Here is a 19050-nt window from a genome sequence, read left to right as displayed (position 1 = left end):
TAGTGATAAGGATTATGGTTTGTTATTAATGTTTTCCTGATTTATTCCAGTAAGCAACAGAACAAGAGATCTTTGAGTACACAGCCTCACTAAAGACTGATTTTTTAAATAATGGTATTTAATGCAGTTGATGATTTTCATTAACTGCAGTATCGCAAATATCTTAAGTTTGCAATGATAAACACAATGATGAAATATCCAATAAACTAGCATCTGCAAAGAATCCATTACTAAGAAAAATGATACAGGCTTTAGTTAAGAGGGTATATTTATTTTAATCAGTATCTGCCACAGACTTGTAGCTTTGTCAAAGTATTACAGTTTCTTCAGGCTTTGTCTGCAACAGAAATCTAATGCAATACAGGAAAAACACAAGGGCAATTCAACTACTGAATCAGAGCTCAGTTTCAGTGCCATTGCAAGAAACTACCAAATCATTTTGCAGATGTCACCTTCACCACACTAAGTACGCTGAACTCAGTAGTAGACTGCAAATTGCTGTTGATCTTGCAGAAAACATGTCATACCACAGCTGCTTATTTCAGAGAGGCACTGTGAACCTCCGTGTCTTTCCCAAAAGATATTAGTTCAAATAAAGCACATCATTAAGTAGAACAGGTAAACTCAGGCGTTGCTGTTATCACCACATTCAGGATTTTGATGCAAGTAACACAACTGGTTTACTCAAGCTCCAAACCCACCTCCTAACAGAACAGCAAGGTAACTTCGCCCAGAGACATTCACTACAAGGTACTGCTTTAGTAAACTGATACAGAGTTGTGGTAAGGTTAGCAGCTAACATCTGGAAGAACATTTGTGAAAGCAGTATCTGAAACTGGAATTGTCTTCACTGCGAGAAAGAAGTTATTTAGGGGAACAACAGGCAATTAAGCTACTACAATAGTCTCTTTCCTACTGTACTACCCTCACCTTCCTCAGCGTATAATTCAAATTCAATGATAGCACAAATTACACCACTTTGTCAGCTAAACAGACTTTTATGTGTAGACATAACTTGTATCACAAATTACATCATCAATAAATGAAATTATATACAATAATGGGAAATCCAGAGGGATGCACAGGTTAAAAGAATCAGCACAACCTGTTTGTCTGTTACTTGCATTTGGGATAGGGTCTAAGTGGCCTGCACTTCACCTAATTCTGGTGCTCACTGTTTCTTATTGGTTAAGGGTATCCAAAAGTCTAGTACAATTCATAGCCACAGGAGCCTATATGAAATTTCAGTCATTTCAAAATGGCACAAATTATATGAGTACTAAGGCAGTGGACAGGTATTGCCAGAGGAATTACACATCATTTGTATCATGGCATTCATCATAGAACTTGAAATGTATCAGCCTCATTCTGCCTTTTCACTCTAAGCCACAAAACCCCAAATTTTGCAGGTGACATGAGGAATTTGTCTAATAAACTTTATAGGTTACAAAATAATACCTTCATTCAACAGGACTTTTTTCTTGAAGAGATTTACATTACATGAGTGAGGGTGTCAAAACAGTGTCTGTAACCAACACTTGGTTTTATGTTTGTTTTAATCTCTTACACATGAGGTGATGGCAAAGTTGAGGATAGCAATTACAGCTGAACAAATATAATAAATGCAATACAGGAAACATTTCCTTTTCAATTACAAATTTTCAGCCTAATATTCTGACACTTAAGTCATACAAATTAAAAGCCAGTGGCTATTAACTAGGCTATGCAATCCCTGGAGGACTATGTGCCCACACATTCTATTCCAACAGAGATACACAGACTAACCTTTTGTGTCATCTGACTAGTCTTTTGGTACTATACATCAGTTACTTTTTACTCTTACAAAAGGTTTTTCTGGGAACGTCATCATCACTAAATGGCATTTCTTAACTTACAGGGTATTGAAATAATCAGTCACATTGCCATTGATACAAAACTACTTGAATTTCCTTAATTCTCTGTGATGTTTTTGTGGAATAAGGATTTAATCAAAATAAAAGAGAATGCTAATTTCAAAAGGATGTGCAACTGCTTTGATACTAGTGATAGAAATACGTAATTCAGAATTTTACACAAGAATGGGTCCTGTGACTTCTTGCAAATTTTCCATTATTTAGCATCTGGAAATTTTTATAAAATGATGCTAAATACAATTTTTTTTTTTTTAATGCTGTTTTTTTTTTCCTTCCAAACTAGTAGTAGTAGAAGTCTGATTCTATTCTGGTGACAGTACCACTTTAATCAAGATTGGAAGTTGTCCCTCTTTAAGTTTTGCTTCTTGTTTGCCCTTCACGACACTGTAGATGTTTTCCAATAATATAAAATAATTTCCAGCACCAAAGTTCCCAAAGTAATCATCTTATAAGTAGTATCATTGCTTCTAGCTTCATATATTTTCTGCTCGTGTTCTCTTCCTCTTTTCTCAGATTGTTACAAGGCCCAAAAAACACTTCAGATTTTTTTTTTTTAATTGGGTATTTTTCTTTCAAGAGAAACAAGCAGTGTGGAGTACAGCTGGGTTGTCTAAAAATAATCAGAAAACTTGAAAGATGTCAAAATTGATTGAAAGGGAATATATGTTTTTAATTCTGAAGAGCTTTTCTAATAGGTCTGGTTAGATTTTTTGTTTAAAAATTAATTAAGAAACATAGGAAACATACTGAAAATTAATTTTAAAAAGAACTTTTCTTCTTTTTTTTTCTGACCAGTATTGATAAGTAGTTCTGTTCAAGCAAGAATTCTCTGTGACAGGTGATGAAAGAGAGAGATGGAAAGACAAGCATTTGAATGTACTTATGGTAATTTCCCTTTAAACTTTGAACTAGAGATGGATAAAATTAAATCTAAATCTCAATCCCAAATTGAACTTTAAAGAAGAAGTTATTTGTAATTTGGTCCCAAATCCTGAAATATTTTCTCATCACCAATTTAATCTCACAACTTGATAGACTGCCCTGTTCTATACACAGCTAATGAACTTTCACTGCTGGAGGTGGCTGGAAATTTGCCAGCAACCTAATAAATAGGCTTGTCAGGAAAAGGTAAAAGGAGACAGAGCTGTGGTTGTGGTACATAGTCTACAGTGTATTCAAAAAGTGATAATAGTAAAAGGCACATCTGTGGGGAAAAAAAAAAAGGTCCGTGTCTCTCCTTTTGGGCATATCTTCAACTGTTAGCAACCTTCTTTGTTTCACCATTACAACTAAATTTCCATGCTCTAATTGTTAATTATATTAATGACATTGTTCAAATATCTTCAGATTGTTTCTCTGAAAAAAAACTTGTCTGGATTTTTACTTTAAAATCAATATCATATTCCTTTTACACCTATTTCACCAGTGTAAAAGGCACTTAGTGTTTGTGAAATGACTAATTTGTTTCAACTGTTACATGTTTCTTTTATTGTTCTTTGAGATCTAAATCATGTAATTCCTTAGGGACAGATACTGCTCTTGTTTACCAGAGAATTTCCACTGACATCAATGAGAGATGGACCTGCAGATTTATGGCAGAATAAGACTCTTAGCAAGAAGATTGTTCATTTGGGACTAGGTTGGTCTTAGCTTTTAGTATTGCTGGGCTGTAGAAGCAGCTTATTAATCGGTAATGTCAGCCTATTGAAGCTTTTAAGATTTGACTTCTCTGATGGTTTGGACTTCCCGAAAGAAACACAGAGAGAAAACCACATGAAACTCCCCCTTGGCTGCCCACTTATAGTTCAATTGAATTTCAGACTTCATTGTGAGAGTTTCATTCTTAAAAGCTGAATAATTTCTTTGACAATTTAGTATGTTGAGGAAGAAACAGAAAACGAAATGTTGATTCTTTCCTCAGTCCACAGATCTTAGGGCTAATTTCCTCCAGGTAGCAATCACGTGGAAGTAAAGCAGCATTCTCCTTATTTTCAGTTTTGTACATAGCTTACAATGCTTCTGATTCTCTGAACAGAATGAGCCTTCCAGTCGATAAATTACTGTGTATGCATATGAAAAGCATGTCTCTTGAGGTCTGGAACTGAAATTTTTTGGTTTTAGTTGTAGGGAAGACTAAAAGTATTTCCCTCAGATGCAAGGCTGTCCCTCTTGTCTCCACATACAACATAGTTAGTGAAATTAGTTTGCTAGTTAGACAATAGTTAGTGAAAAAAAGTAAAATAAAAAAAAAAATTATAAAATATTTTGCAATTGAGCTGAAATTTAACACTTTATGATTACAGCTTGAGTAGAAAATGCATGGCTGAAGATGAAAATAAAAAGCAAAGATTAGCACTCAGCAATCACCTGTTGGGTTATTGGTATCACAACATCTCTCATTACCAGTCCCACCAGTTCCACCTGCTGTCAGATCTCCGTTCTAGTGTCATGAATTTTAAGCTCCCTGTTGCTCCCAGGAGGTAACATTCATTGAACAGTAGATAATTTTTTAACAAAAGTTTCCCTGATTGAATCTTATGTTTACTGTATTCCTCAAAAGCTACAGAAGTAACTGTTTTCCCTCTTTTGTCTGATTCTTAATGGGAAAAGAGGTTTTGCCAGATTAGTCCTTACTTTTATGCAAACACAAATGAAGAGGCACATAGTAAGTGAAAAAGACAACTCATCACTTGATCAGTCACAATTTGGGTCCCTCATTCTCCAAGACTGCACTGTAAACCTATAGATTAAAGAACAGGAAGAAAATGAGAATGGAAGAGAAAAGGGCTAAGACCTCACCATTCCCTCTCATATTGTACTCCTCCATGATAGTCACGCAGAACAGAAAGGAGGAAGAAAGAATTAATCTGTGAGTTTCTCCTGCTGCGCCTCTGTCTTCCAGCACCCTTGAGAAATGATCCCAAGTCCATAACAGATGGATTTAACAGCAGTGAATAGTACTGATTCATCCTAGCAACCTTAATTCATTAAAAAAAAAAAAAAAATCAGAATACATATATTAAATTAACATCTTGAACATGTGTGAGTATAGTTCTCTCTCTATATATATGGACATGCAGGCACACACACACACAGAAACATGGACACACTTAAGCACACAAATTTAAGAGATTTAAGAGTTTGATTTAACTGTTTATGTTTTCTGACCAGCAATAAAGCTATGCCATTGGGTCCCAAATCCTTCATTACATTTAAGTACCAGTCTAACCTCTTCAACATGTTCTTATGTTTCAAAAGTTTTAAAAAATTATGATCATGTTAAACAGCCAATGCATTGTCCTGGCTTCTAATGTTTTCCTCCATTTCCAGCTGAGAAACTAAAAAATAAAATTAAGGATAATGTAATTCTGAATCAGACTTATCCCTTAATTTGTCAACCTAGTAAAGATTTCAGGGACTTTCTCAAATAATTTGGTTCTCTGATGATTTGCTGAACTCTAGGTTCCTTGGTCAAATACCGTTACAATAGCTACATGTTCAAAACCTCCAATTAACACCAATTAGTATAGTTACACAACACGTCCAAATTATTTAATTATTCCAAATTTGTGAAAAATTCCTTGGTAAATACTACAAAGACAGTATTGTGCATTATTCACTGCAGAAATCAGAAACTATTGTTTAGGATATGAATAAATTATTTAGCCGGATGGCTTCTTCTAATATGACTTTTTAACTTTAAATGAATCCTGATAGTAGAGTTTTTTCAATAATCTTACTATAAGCATTAGGAACCTTTCTATTGCTTACCAGTCCTTTTAAGAACCAGGTGGATTAATTGAAAATGTACTCCCCTTTCAAAAAGCTGATTAGTTACTTCTACCAGTCAACAACATTCTCCCCATATTTTTGTGCTTAACTGCATTACACAGAATCTCTAACCACGCCAGAATATGTGGACCTTTCACCATTCCTTTTATTATATGATCCAAATACCACTCTGATCTGTTTTAAACTTGTGGCACATTAAATATTTGTGACTATTTTAGACAGTAAGTAGGGCAAGTTATTTTCTGAAGAAATAGTATTTACTGTGCATGTGGGTGGTTGTATTTATTCCTTGATGTATTCCACAGTTCAGAGATGGGTTTTTCCAGCCCTGTGGAATATGGCATAGGGAATTACATCTCTTCAGAACTGACAGCAACTGTCAAGAACAGTGATCCCTAGTTGACGGTGACAGCTGACAAAGGTCATTCAAGAGTTAAAGATGAATAAAAGGTTCTAAAAGATGAATGTGGAAACAGCTTTAAATGAGAGAAGCATATTTGAAGATGTGACATCCCATTTAGCAAAAATTATGCTTAAAATTGCAGTCTGATGGGTAATTCCCAAAGCAATTTCCTAAAAGAAAAATTATTACAGAAAATATAAGATAGGAACAGAAGTAATCCAGTATCTAAAGCTAAGGGAAAGATGTTTTCATACATGCTGCAATTTGAAATTAGTCAATCTGGATGGATTGTTACCAGCACAAACAAAAAAAAAAAAAAAAAAAAAACAAAACAAAACACCCAAAACATTACCAACACAGGACCAGTTATTTCAGTTATTTTTCTCAGTATTTCTGCATATTCACCAGAATGACTGGCCAAGCATAATTTCCCTGAGGGACTCAGTTATGCTTGACAAATCAGAAAAGATATGAATTTGTATATACACTCCTGAAGCACCAATTCACACTCATATTTACATTTACATTCTTGTTTGCTGGATTCCAAGTTTGTATTACCTTTTCAAATGTGGAATAATATTAATCTTTGTAGAATCTGAAAAAAAACCCTATAATCAACACTTTTCTTATCCCTAACAATTATAGAAGAGACTTATATAAAGTGAATTGGAACAGAGACCCTTTTAAAGCAAACATGTTATCACTAAATAGATAAATGTAAAGAATATCAGAGAAATGAATTTCCTTCAGTGTTCTGTTTTAGTCTACTACTCTACTAGTTGAATGACAAAATGAACATCACAGCTGCACCTCAAGGAAATGTCTGCATAGGTTTACATGGATAATGCAAGACACCTAGCAGAGTATTCTTAAACAGCCAATGTACTCTCCTGATTCTACTGAAATATTATCCCAAAGATAAGAAAATACTTATTTTAATGAAAGAAGCAAGTAACACAGGCTTCTTACACTGAAAATACTCTTAATAGTCTACCTTTTCACAAATCACCTAAAGATTGCTTAAAATGAATTTATAAGGCACAGTTACAGTTGAATTATAATTGACTGCAGATCACACAATGGTTGATTCAAAAGACTAAACTATTTCCTATGATGCACTGTAATACAGTATGCTGTAAGTACCTCAGCTAATGCTATCGCTCAAAAGTAAAATCACAGTAAAATATATGGACATTGTCAGATTTCAGACCTTCTCAGTAGGGATAAATACATTTTGACTAACGTCAACTTACTTCTTATTCTTTCCCAAATAAAGAGACTGAACAAAGTTCAATCTACTATTACAAGCCATATTTTCCAGAGCTTTCAGTTTTTTCATAGCCCTTTCCTAAATCCCTTTTAATATTTTGCTCTCACTTTTGATGTTTGGAACTAGAAATGGAATTCCAATAACATTCTTGTCATTGCAGTGATAATACAGGTGAAGTATTGCCTCCCCACTTCTAAAGGATATTCCTCTAATCATTTAAGGATTACAACTGCTGTTTTCAGTATAAATCTGGAAAACATGTTCTGATAGCTCCTGACAGTTTCATTCTGACTTTTATTTCCATGAATGCAGGGCATCCAAAAACAAATTATGCATCACAAAAAATGCATTACAAAATCTTTTTCTTGGTGTTACAGATGCCTATACACGGCATTGGATTCTAATGCATTCACCATCTGAATGGGTTTTCCTAGTGCATACTAACAAAATAAATAATCCTCTGCTGCTTATGGCTCATGAAAAAAAGGAAAATGAAACAGATTCAAGGCCATAAAACCTGTGCCCAGAAAGGACCAATGCCAGTCATACATCCTGACTGGTCTCTCTATTTCCACAATGAATAAACCAAAGAATTCTGAAAGAACCGATTTGGCCTTGAGAATTTCAAGTGACAAGTCCACTGCCTTTGTGATAAGTTCAGTCATCAGTCACACTTCATCAATCTCACTGCCTAAAATTATATCCTGGACCAAGGCTTGATCTACCTGACTTCAACTGTCATCATACGATTCTCATCCACTCCTTACAACACGATCAGAAACTTCCTTGAAGTTTTACCTTTCCATCATGATTATTCCTGTACCATAACTGAAGCATATGGAAATTTTCTAGAGAAGAAAAGTTTCTCTAGAAAATACCTACAGTTTTTTTCTGAATTCTTGAGTTTGATAAGTTCCCACAGAATTAAAGGCAAAATGCCTACAAACCAAGCATGGATTCTTTCAAAGTGCATGAGGGTCCAGATCAGAATCAATGCAGAATCATCCATCTCAAGCTGGTTTCAGGAAACAACTGCAAGAGACCTTGCTACAAAGCTAAGGTTCAGGTTTACCAAATTATAGGGCAAATTCACTTGGTGAATCTCCACATAAAATATTCTTGGCTTGCAGGCTTCCCAAACCAGGGAAAACCTCAAAATGCTTTAAGCAGAGGGACCACGGGGACCCATTCACAGTTTGTCATAGTGATTAAGAAGCAGATGACAATGATATTGGCTTTCTACCTGTTTACTATAAAACCAGGAAGTCAAAATCCTTGGATTCTCAGTATCAATTACAATCCCAGCTTTGTGATTTCAGGCAGCCAACAGCAACAATAACACTAATGGCTTCAATTTCTTTTCTTTGTTCCAGAGGCCTTGGGAGAATATTTACTTAAGAAATAGCATATATTTGGTTTCCATAACAACATTTTCTGCACGGTAATAAATATGAAAACAGACAAATTAACCCTGCAAGTCCTAGTGTTCTCAACCAGCCAGCTCTGTCCTCAGACAGCTTTTTTAATTAGCATTTAAAGAATAAGCTGATTTTTTACCTGTCATGCATTAGGGTATTTTTTTTTTAATCCTTAGAGTGTGGCTTTTCTGAATTTATTCCATTTTTTTCTCATTGAGATCAGACATATCAGGTCAATACATCTCCCTTATCTGCATCATGCTGGGCGTTTCAAAATATCTTATTATACTTAAAGAATACCACCATTCCTTACATTTCTTCTCTTCCTTGTATACTACCTTAAGGACCATAGATTTCATTCCAGTGATACATTTAAGAAGATTTAGCACAACAGTCAGGATGTCTAATGGTTTTGATTAGATTCTAGGTTCATTTTTAGAAATATTAAAATGTACCACATTTACTGCAAGTACCAGAATTCCTGGTTCAGATATTTCTTACTAAAATAAAACTGGGTTAACAGAAGGTAGCATGCAGCTGGTGTCAGAAGAATGACGTGTTCGGAAAAAAAAGTAATGACTTTTCCTAGTCTAGGCCTTTTTTAAAGAGAGACAAACTATTTCTTTCTTCTAGGAAGTGCACAACCATGTCACGTATACAACATCTAAGACTTGGAGTGTGCTGTTAGAAATGTTCCATATACGGTCATGGCAAGGACACTGGTTTAAATTTGGACTTTCAAAAATCTGATCCAAATTCCCGTATATTTCATAACCACGATGGGCTCCATCCAACAGAGTCCTGCAATAGGGTCCTATCTCTTTTTACCTATTGATTTACAGACCTACTCCAGTCGGGGAAAGATGGAGGGTGAATCACAGCTGTGAAATGCATCATTAGCACTGTGTTATACTGACTCTTTTTAAGAGGAAAGTAAGAAAAGAAATGAAAGAACCTTCTCTATCTTCAGGTTCCTAGTCAGGAAAAAACCCGACTCATAGAAACTGATAATAGAGCAGCAGCTTCTTAGTTTATTTTCTTAGAAATACCACATGGCAATGATTTTACAAGTAGTTGTTGCAGATGTTTACCTTGTTGTGAACTAGTGCCCTATTTAGTATCTGCCAAATGGAAGCTTATTTCTGCACTTACAAACTTTTCCATGTGTTTCCCAGTGAAGCTTTTACAGAATATTTTCAGCTACATGAATAAGGCCTCCCACAAGTAAAACACTCTGAGATCCTGCCACCTCATGGATTCTATTCTCATTTGTGAAAGTGCTGCCACCTGAGAACAGTTTGCACGTGGAAATGAGGAATAAGAAAATGAAATTCATGGCCATTGCAACCAAAACCTTCAAAATGCATCCAGAAAAGAAGCAGTGTAAGAAAAACCTATGTCAAAGCATTGCTAGCATCCACTTATGAATCATAGAATCATAGAATCATTTAGGTTGCAAAAGACCTTCAAGATCATCGAGTCCAACCATCATCCATGCCCACTAAACCATGTTACTAAACTATGTTATGGTGTACCCTGTCTACACGCTTTTTTGAACACGTCCAGGGATGGTGACTCAACCACTTCCCTGGGCAGCCTATTCCAATGTCTGACAACCCTCTCAGTAAAGAAATTTTTCCTAATATCTAACCTAAATCTTCAAATACACTAAGTGTACCTTAAAGAAAGAGAATCCAAGCACTTACATTCTCAAAGAAAAATGAGATTCACATTCTGTATTCCTCTTTTACTGATTGTCCCTTCCTAGAATAAACATTTACTTTGTCAGTCAAGAATGACATTAAATTGCATAAGAAGAATTGCATCTTCCCTGGTAAATTAAATGGTTTCTAAAGGATGTAAAACAGAGAAGCTTCAAATCTGTTGATTATGCTGTATTAAACTAGTTAACAACCCAATCCATTGATGAAAACCACTCAACCACTGCTTGCGACTTGTCACGTTTTCTAGAATTCTGAGCAGAAAATATTCTCTTTGTTCAACTGAATACATCCGTTATCTTTCCATCGGCTTTCCTGGAGTCTTCCCTGGCATTTAATTTTCCTACTGGTTTAGTATCTATTTTAATCGTATTTAATATTTATAATTGGAGTTGAGATACACTAGCTGAGACAGGCATCAAAACTTTATTAAGTACAAATTGTTTACATACATCTTTTCTATATACCCCGTTTCGATGAAAAAAATAGTTAACTGCTCATGCTGTAAAACAGAAGGGGGAAAATACAAAGCAGTGATCTAAAGTGACCAGTGAATGCCATTATCATCATAGGGCAGTGTAGCAATCATACCAAAAAAAAAAAAAAATCAAGAAGAAAAAGTATTCCTTTTGTATTTTAGAAAGCATAAGAGCATGTGTGCAGCCCCTGCTGTCCATAGCACAGCTGCCACATACAGCCCTTTTCTCTCATGTTGCTGACAGGAATAGTCCAGCTCCTTTTGCGTAAAAAAAATTTAAGGGAGTATGTTATATATATGTATATATTTTTGTAACCTCTACTCATGCACACATACCTACCTGCATGCAAAATGGAACTAACCAAATACATTTCTTGAAGAGGTAGGTTTCTCTGGAGAGACAGAATATGCTACAGATACAGTCCATTTTGCACAAACCAGGTTAAAAGCTGTATCATTACACACCTTAGTCACCTGGAAGGATGGAAGATAGCTGAGGAAGGGGAGAACAACCTCAGAGTAAAACCTGTTTACTGTGGTACAACTGTTGAGACTAAGTACTAGTTTTCAAAAGTTAGCTTTGAATAAGTAGATGCAATATCATTTGTCAATAATTGAAATTATCTGTAGAAATGATCCCCTATACTGTATGTTTATGAGGACTGTTTTCAATCAAAATCACTGTATGATTTTTCTGGAATGCTAAAAATAAAGGAGACTTCGTAGAGTACAGCTTTCCTCTATGCTTCCTCCTATTTAAAAACAGCTACTAACCAGAGAGATGTAACCCTAGGAACTACTAGCACTTTGAGAGCAAAGAAAGATAAATCCCTTCTTCAATGCTTCTGCAAACAAACTGTAATAAACTCTTCATGTCATAATCCGTTATGCATAATTGGCTTTGTGCATGCAGATGGATGAAGCGTTTCCTGATACTTGTGCTATTCTGTATTCAGACCAAGCATTCATTATACCATTCAAATCACAAATGTGTATAGCAAAACAGCTGATTTTGCCAGGAAACCAGTGCTGCAAATAGTCTTTAACATCATGATCTGGACAAAAAACATGAAGAAATTTTCAATATTTCCAAGTACATTAAGGGTCACAATATTTTAACGGGAAGCAATAAATTTTTCCTACTAGATACTTTTACTTCAAAACAAGTTGTGCCACACCAGAACAGCAAAGAGAGCAGATGGTGAAAAATGCAGCCTTTCAACCTTTGCACAGCAGCCCAAAGTCTCAATTTAAAAACTCCAGAGAAGGCAAGGCACTTCAGCAGCTGCTAGTGAGCACAGGAGCTTTTTCACACAGGTTGAAATAATCTGAGGATCCTTTCCTAAACTATGTGAGCAGAGTTCTTCCATCAATGCTACTAACACAAAAGGCTTCTGATATACTTCCAGCCCAACCAGGTTGACAGATGTTTGATGTGTTTTGCTCCTGGGTTAAGAGTTCTTCATCCTTTACATTCTGTTGCTAATACTGCTTAACTGAGGTTGAATAAAAAATCATTACGGTACCTATAGATAATGTTTTGTGCATTATGCAACAGAAAATTCTTATTTTAGAAGAATTAATACACATTTAAATATCTTAAACACATTTAAGACAATGTGCCACCCTTCCCAGCTAGAAATATTTCAGATTTCTCTGCAATTCTTCCAAGTATCAATGTTGCTAAGACTACTGTCCATATAGGAAAATTCAGAGCATTTCCATTTGAATAAAGCTCAGCATTAGTGTATGCAGTCCTCAGCCTGAAAATGAGGTTGCCAGGGGATTACTGTGTGCTATTCCAAGAGAAAAAATCAAATAGTAATTCTACATGTTATATGTTCCTAATTATAATCAACTATAAGCATAAGGGTATAGTCACAAAAAAAAATCTTTTCTTAATGAGAAAGAACTGTAAATAAGGATTTTTTCTTATGCTTTAACAGCAGGTGTTACTAACTCCACAACACAGGTATTGCTTTAAGAAGGCATAAAGCATGTTCTTTTTATTATTTTCTGTTGATAAATTACCCATGGGATGTTTATTTTGATACTAAGTGCATCAATATCATTCTCAGTCATCTGACCATAGTCATAAGTCTCACCTTTGATTACAGCAGACTTTGAATCAGTACTTCTGCCCACTCACTCCTGCTTGCTAGCTCCCCCTGTTATATTTCTTCTAATATTATTTTCTATTCTTGCAACTGGATGTGCACTGGACCTCTAGGACCACAAAGAATCCCACTGAAAACATTTCTGTGAATAAATGCTTATTCTACAGTTTCTCAGGAGCATTGCATTCATTCATCACTCAAAAGCTGAAATTTTGAATACATAAGAACAATATAATCTCCTCTGTCCCTTCACTGGATTAACACGGTTCTTCAAAAAAAAGGTTGGAATAAAAAAGATTGAAAACAACTACCATCTGATGAAATGAAAGGATTATTCTATTTATAGTCATGAAGATTTTTTTCCTTTTTTTAAATTAGTCTTTTAACATGGGACATGACTTTATTTCTCTGAATATTTCTGAGAGTCAATACATTGTTAAAGTATCTTAGAAAGAAAAGCATACCAAAAAAGAGGGCAAAAACCTCAGTCAATTCTAAATTGAGAAAACGTTAACAAATGTTTTGGCAGATATTCCCTCAGTTTAATTACAGAATGAGTCATGTTTAACTACCCTTCTGCGTTCCTTAAAAATATACTCTGTGTGTATATATAACATATATGCATATCTAACAGTCTTACAAATGTATTTTTTCAATATGAAGCTGCTGATAATATGCGCTATTAACAAAATTAGAACAATGTTCATTTGGACTCCTGAGACAAAGGAGATGTGTTATTACCATGTGATGTTTTCCTTTTCAGAATAGAAAGACAAATCAGATTATTTTAGATAATACTCTGAAACCAAGGAAAACTTGCATTATTGTATTAAGACCTGGAATGGAATGGCCTTAAAGAACCATTCGAAATTCTTTGATATGAAGAAACTGTAGTCAGTGCTTTTCTGTGTGCAGTCTTTCTTTCCAGGGATCTATGGACTATTTATTGAAGGGATCCACCAAAAAAAAGTAATTATAAAAAATAAATGTATTATAAGTACAATATACTTGTTTTTATGGGCATTCAAAAAACAGCAGAGGCTGAAACCCATTAATACTATTGCCTTCTCTCAGATGAAACCACAGTTTTACAAAAATAAGTTTAAGAAGTTATGAAAAAAATTTAAAATATGCAGATTCCTTCCTCTTGAAAGAAAACCAAGGGTTTACTTCATAACCAAGAGATTGTGAATGGTATGGAGACTGACAGTGGGATACAGAGTCCTTTAAATCTTTCGAGCTGTGTGCTAGGAAATATAAACCAGGCCTTGTTCCAACACTGGAAGGTGGCGCTTTCCTGCTATGAAACAGGGAAGTCACTAAAGCAAAATGATTGTTAAGTTCCAACACAAAGGTCTAGGCAACAGCAGCTCTAAAGAGAATGTGACATTATACAGAGAACATGGAAGAGAAATGCTGCCTATACATGTGAATTCAACTATAATTTGTCTGCCTGTCACTTTTTGATCTTTGATACTTGGGGGTATTAGAAGTAAACCAATTAACACCCTAAATTTACTGTTACCAACAGTAGATACCTTCTATTGTTTAGACACTATAGTGCAATACATAAATTACCAGGGTTAAAGCTATCATCTGAGCTCAACTGACAGAGATACATCTCTCATATGCAGCAGAACAATTTTTTGTAGTATGACAGGAAATGTAGTGTTAGATCCGTTGGTTCTCATCCTGCTATAGTGTGCAAGTGTGTACCTACTGCACATTTTTCTACTTCTTTCTTCATATTTTCTCACCTCATATTTTCTTCACCTAAAACATAACTTACTGAATTACAGTGCTAAGTGTTTACTTGAATGGGTCCACTGGAAACACTGTAACCATTTCTGCATGTAAACCTGACCATATATGTTTCCTGGCAGAGTCAAGATTAATGAGTTACATTTTTAGAAGGGGTATTACTCACTTGGGCTTTTCTGCTTTCATTTTTTAATGAGGTAGCATTCTATCTTTGTAACTTCATTTCCATTCTATGAATTAATCATAAAGTGTTATCAATACGAATTGTCTCAACGTTTTGCTACTTTAGATATAATTTCAATATCCATCACTAAATTCAGTTATCAAGAAATTACTTCTTCATCACAGCTGTATTCCACCTACAAGAGTGGGCAAGAACTGCAGAAGTCTAGGTATTTCATAGCAAGAAATAATATGAATTGTTTTGGTCCTTTGCTGTTCATAAGGCAATAAGAATTAGAGGTTGAGAATTTAATGACTTGCTGATGTCACAAATGCACTTAATTTTGACAGGGCATGCATCTTGGTCTTGTGTTACTGGTATTATGTTATACTTTTTTCTGCAGTACTCTAGTAACTCACTGAGATACTGCAGTTTCTGCAGTATTCTAGTAACATAATGTCCCTATAGGTGCTGAGGAGGAAGATTATGGTGGGGGAAGCAGTGGATCACTTTTCATGGAAGCACAAATTGCTGTGTGTCTGACAGTTGTGGGGTCTTATGATTAGATTGTCTCTAGAAGCAATCATGTATTTCAGTCTCAATACTGCTACTTCTTCATGATGGTAGCGCCTACTACGTATCTGCATTTCAATGGCTAACTCTTAGGTGTGACCCAAATACAGTGAACTCAACACCTCTTCCAAAGGCAAGAAACATTGTTTTTCAGTGGTTTTTGTTGAACTAGCAGTAACAGGCACAAAGTCCTTTTTATTCTGCAGTTAAAGACTCTCATTCCAAAAAACCTACAGGAAAACTAAAACCAGGCATTATTTGGTTAAAGAAAAAGAAAGCACATTCTTTTTTCACAGTTGGATGCCTAATACAAACTGAAAGGAAAGTCTGAAAAAAAAATTAAATTAGAAAGAATTTTTAAGGGGTATCATTTTTTGCCTAGATGGTTATTCAAATCAGGTTCCTTTGCCTAATGATTACATTTGTATTTTTGTACTTATACTCTCACATGCACATATTACGCATAGAAAACTTACCATGACAATTTGTTGCCTCCAGTTTCAAATTATTTGTCAGAAAAGATGATGTTCAAACTCAATGCACTAGAGTTTGTTCCTACTCTATTCTTTTGTACAATGGGGATAAAATGTGCCCATTGCATCCTTTCAAACACTAGAAGTAAGCATGCCATTTATCGAGTCATGTACAACTGACACATATTAGAGGTTTTTAAGATAATAAAGAGAGGACTGTCTTAATAAGGGGACATTTTATAAAATGACAGATTCATTTCTGAATATACATAAAATTTCTTCAGCTAGAAAGGGCACACTGCCTGTAATATACCTGAAACAGGAGTGACTCTGCGAGCACAGGTGTGCTTCCACGAGTATTAAAAGAACTCCTATAAACTTCCAGGTGGGTAGTTTTCATTACATCATGATGTAATGAAATGACCTGAAATGACCTCCTAGTTATATCATCTTATGATTATGTATTTAAATCATGGAGCACCATTTGCTATCTTCTGCCTATATCAGCCTATGTTTAATGATACATCAGGCAGGAAAGGGTAGCTTCTACACAACCCCTAATTTACTGGCTGGATCTACCCCTTTACCCAACAGTTCAGAAAATGAGATGATAATATGGTTTAATCATAAGACAAAACTGATGCAGATGACAGAAATCTTTATCTGCATCTGGCACTGAAACTGGAGAAGACAGTTGCATCTTTTTATATTCTAGTTTGGTGGTCTCTAGTACAGCAAGACTTAATTCACATGGTTGCAGTGAAGCTTGATGAGTACAAGGCACTTGGAAGTCCTTGCATGAAAGACATCATATAAATGTTATTCAACAGCACTTGAATTATTGGTAATTCAGTATTCATGAGTCATAAAATAAAGACTTGGTTGCTGTCAGTTCTGATTAATCTGCTAGGAAAAAAAAATAGTTCAGATAAGCAGAGAGAGAAAAACAGTAAAATCATTAAGAAAAAAACTGATTTCTAAAACTGAGCACTGCATCTTTTATTACAAAACTTATGGATGGAAATACTATCTGATTTTATTAACTGATAATGACTGAAGATAGAGATCATCTGTGAAACTTTTTCCTGCTGAGTATCTTTCAGAATCGTAAAAAGTACCCTTACTATTCCTACTAACTGAGTCCTTGCAGCAGTATCTGCAAAGAGATCAAAGAACGAGCTGGCAGTGGAAGCAAAATGGCTACATCCAATATTTGGACTCATTCTTTTCATTTTAGGAAAGATGGCTGAGAAAACTGGCAATGCATTCTATCTGAATCTATGCCAAAAAGCACTGTCCATCTAGCATAATTAATCCAGAAATTACAGTCAGAAACTAAAACCTAAAGATGAGATTAAGTAATAAGTTTGTGCATCAGTGTTATGTTGATGTGGCATCATACGTTGTTAGGCATGAGAAATATTCCTTATCTTTGTACAGACTATCTTGTCAGCAGTGTCCCAGACAGATGAGGATTTCACACTCTGATTTTGCTTTTAGCATAGAATGAACATACATACATAGAACTTTATTACAGATATGGGCAGAGGAGAATGGAAAGATTTTAAACTCATAGTTGTTTTTCTTACCACACTACACTTTTCTTGTTGAAGATAGCAGAGCTAACACATCATAAGGCTCAAAGTGACTGGGGAGGAGGAAGAGAGAGAGACTCCTGCTTTCCATTCATGAATGAAAAAGAGAAAACTGCTTTCCATTCATAAATGCTTTGTGCTAAAAGGACTGCAAGTAGCATAAATTAATATCATTTGGTATTCATTAAGACTGGTTAATAGGATATGCTATACATAAATTATGATCAAAAAGTTAGATGAGCATTGAGAGGTTAGCCACCTGCACATCAGAAAGATTTGTGCCTAGTATCTTACATTTTAAAATTTTAAAGATAAAACCCAATACATTATGGGCTGCTAACTGTAAAATGGAGTGGCAAAGCATTCTAAGCAGCATATTTGTTCATTCATTTAGTTTTCACTCCTTCTTAGTAGCTTTGTTCCTGTAGCGATGATGTCTAAATGGTAGTTGCTAATAGTACCAGCTTTTGTAAATTGCATTCCAAGCCTATGGTAAGACAAGACCAGTCATGTATCAGAACCCCTTCTGTCCCCCATTTCTATAGTCTCTGAAGGAAAGAAATCCAGGCAACAGACCAGAAAGACCACAATGACTGAGAAACTAAGATTGTAGGAAAATCTCTACCATGCAGTTTGGATAGTGCCTGTATCTATTCAGTGCACGACGGTTGCAAAAGGCACAAATAACAATCTTCAAAGCATTACTTAAGTATTATCTACACACTTCATGTGGGTCCCCTTTCCTAGACCAGCTCTGAACTTCTTGTTAAGTAAACATCCCACTGAACCATATGGGAATTAGAGCAGGAGGACTGTGCTCAAATCATTGCTGGGGTACCATAATTAACAGGATTCTACATGCTCTGCTCCTATACCTGACACAGCAAGGCCACGCAGCAAGGAATATGCACTGAATGCCGTAAATACAGAGACTAAGAAAAGGAGATAGATGAGCATCCTCTGTCCCTACATACATCAGGCTGAAGGGATGCATGTTTTTTTCCTGAACATGCTCTGCAGTTACCACTAAATTGGTTAATGCAATGACTCATGGTTCAGAGTATTCATCTCCATGAACTGAAAGTCAGCAGTTCACCCTGACTTCTGACTCCATCTGATGAATTACCTTGTCTGCAGTGCCTGATCTATAAATAAACACAACATCTGTTGGAATGCTAGGTCTGAAAGTCTGGCTGAATAAATCACTCTCCAGAAATTCCCAAAGCTGTTAAGGTTCTTTCCACTGCTTCTGTCCTTTTCCCTCCCCTGCCATGCATATATCCATCCTCTTACCAACTAGTGGGAATAATTTTAGTATTGTTGCTTTCTCCTTTTCAGTTTCTTAAAAGGCATACCTTCAATTAGGTCAGCTG

The sequence above is a fragment of the Aquila chrysaetos genome, chromosome 16 (genome assembly GCF_900496995.4).
Source record: "Aquila chrysaetos chrysaetos chromosome 16, bAquChr1.4, whole genome shotgun sequence".
NCBI classification, from domain to species: Eukaryota; Metazoa; Chordata; class Aves; order Accipitriformes; family Accipitridae; genus Aquila; species Aquila chrysaetos.
The sequence above is the reverse complement of the archived record's forward strand: the minus strand, read 5'-3'. Positions refer to the sequence as shown.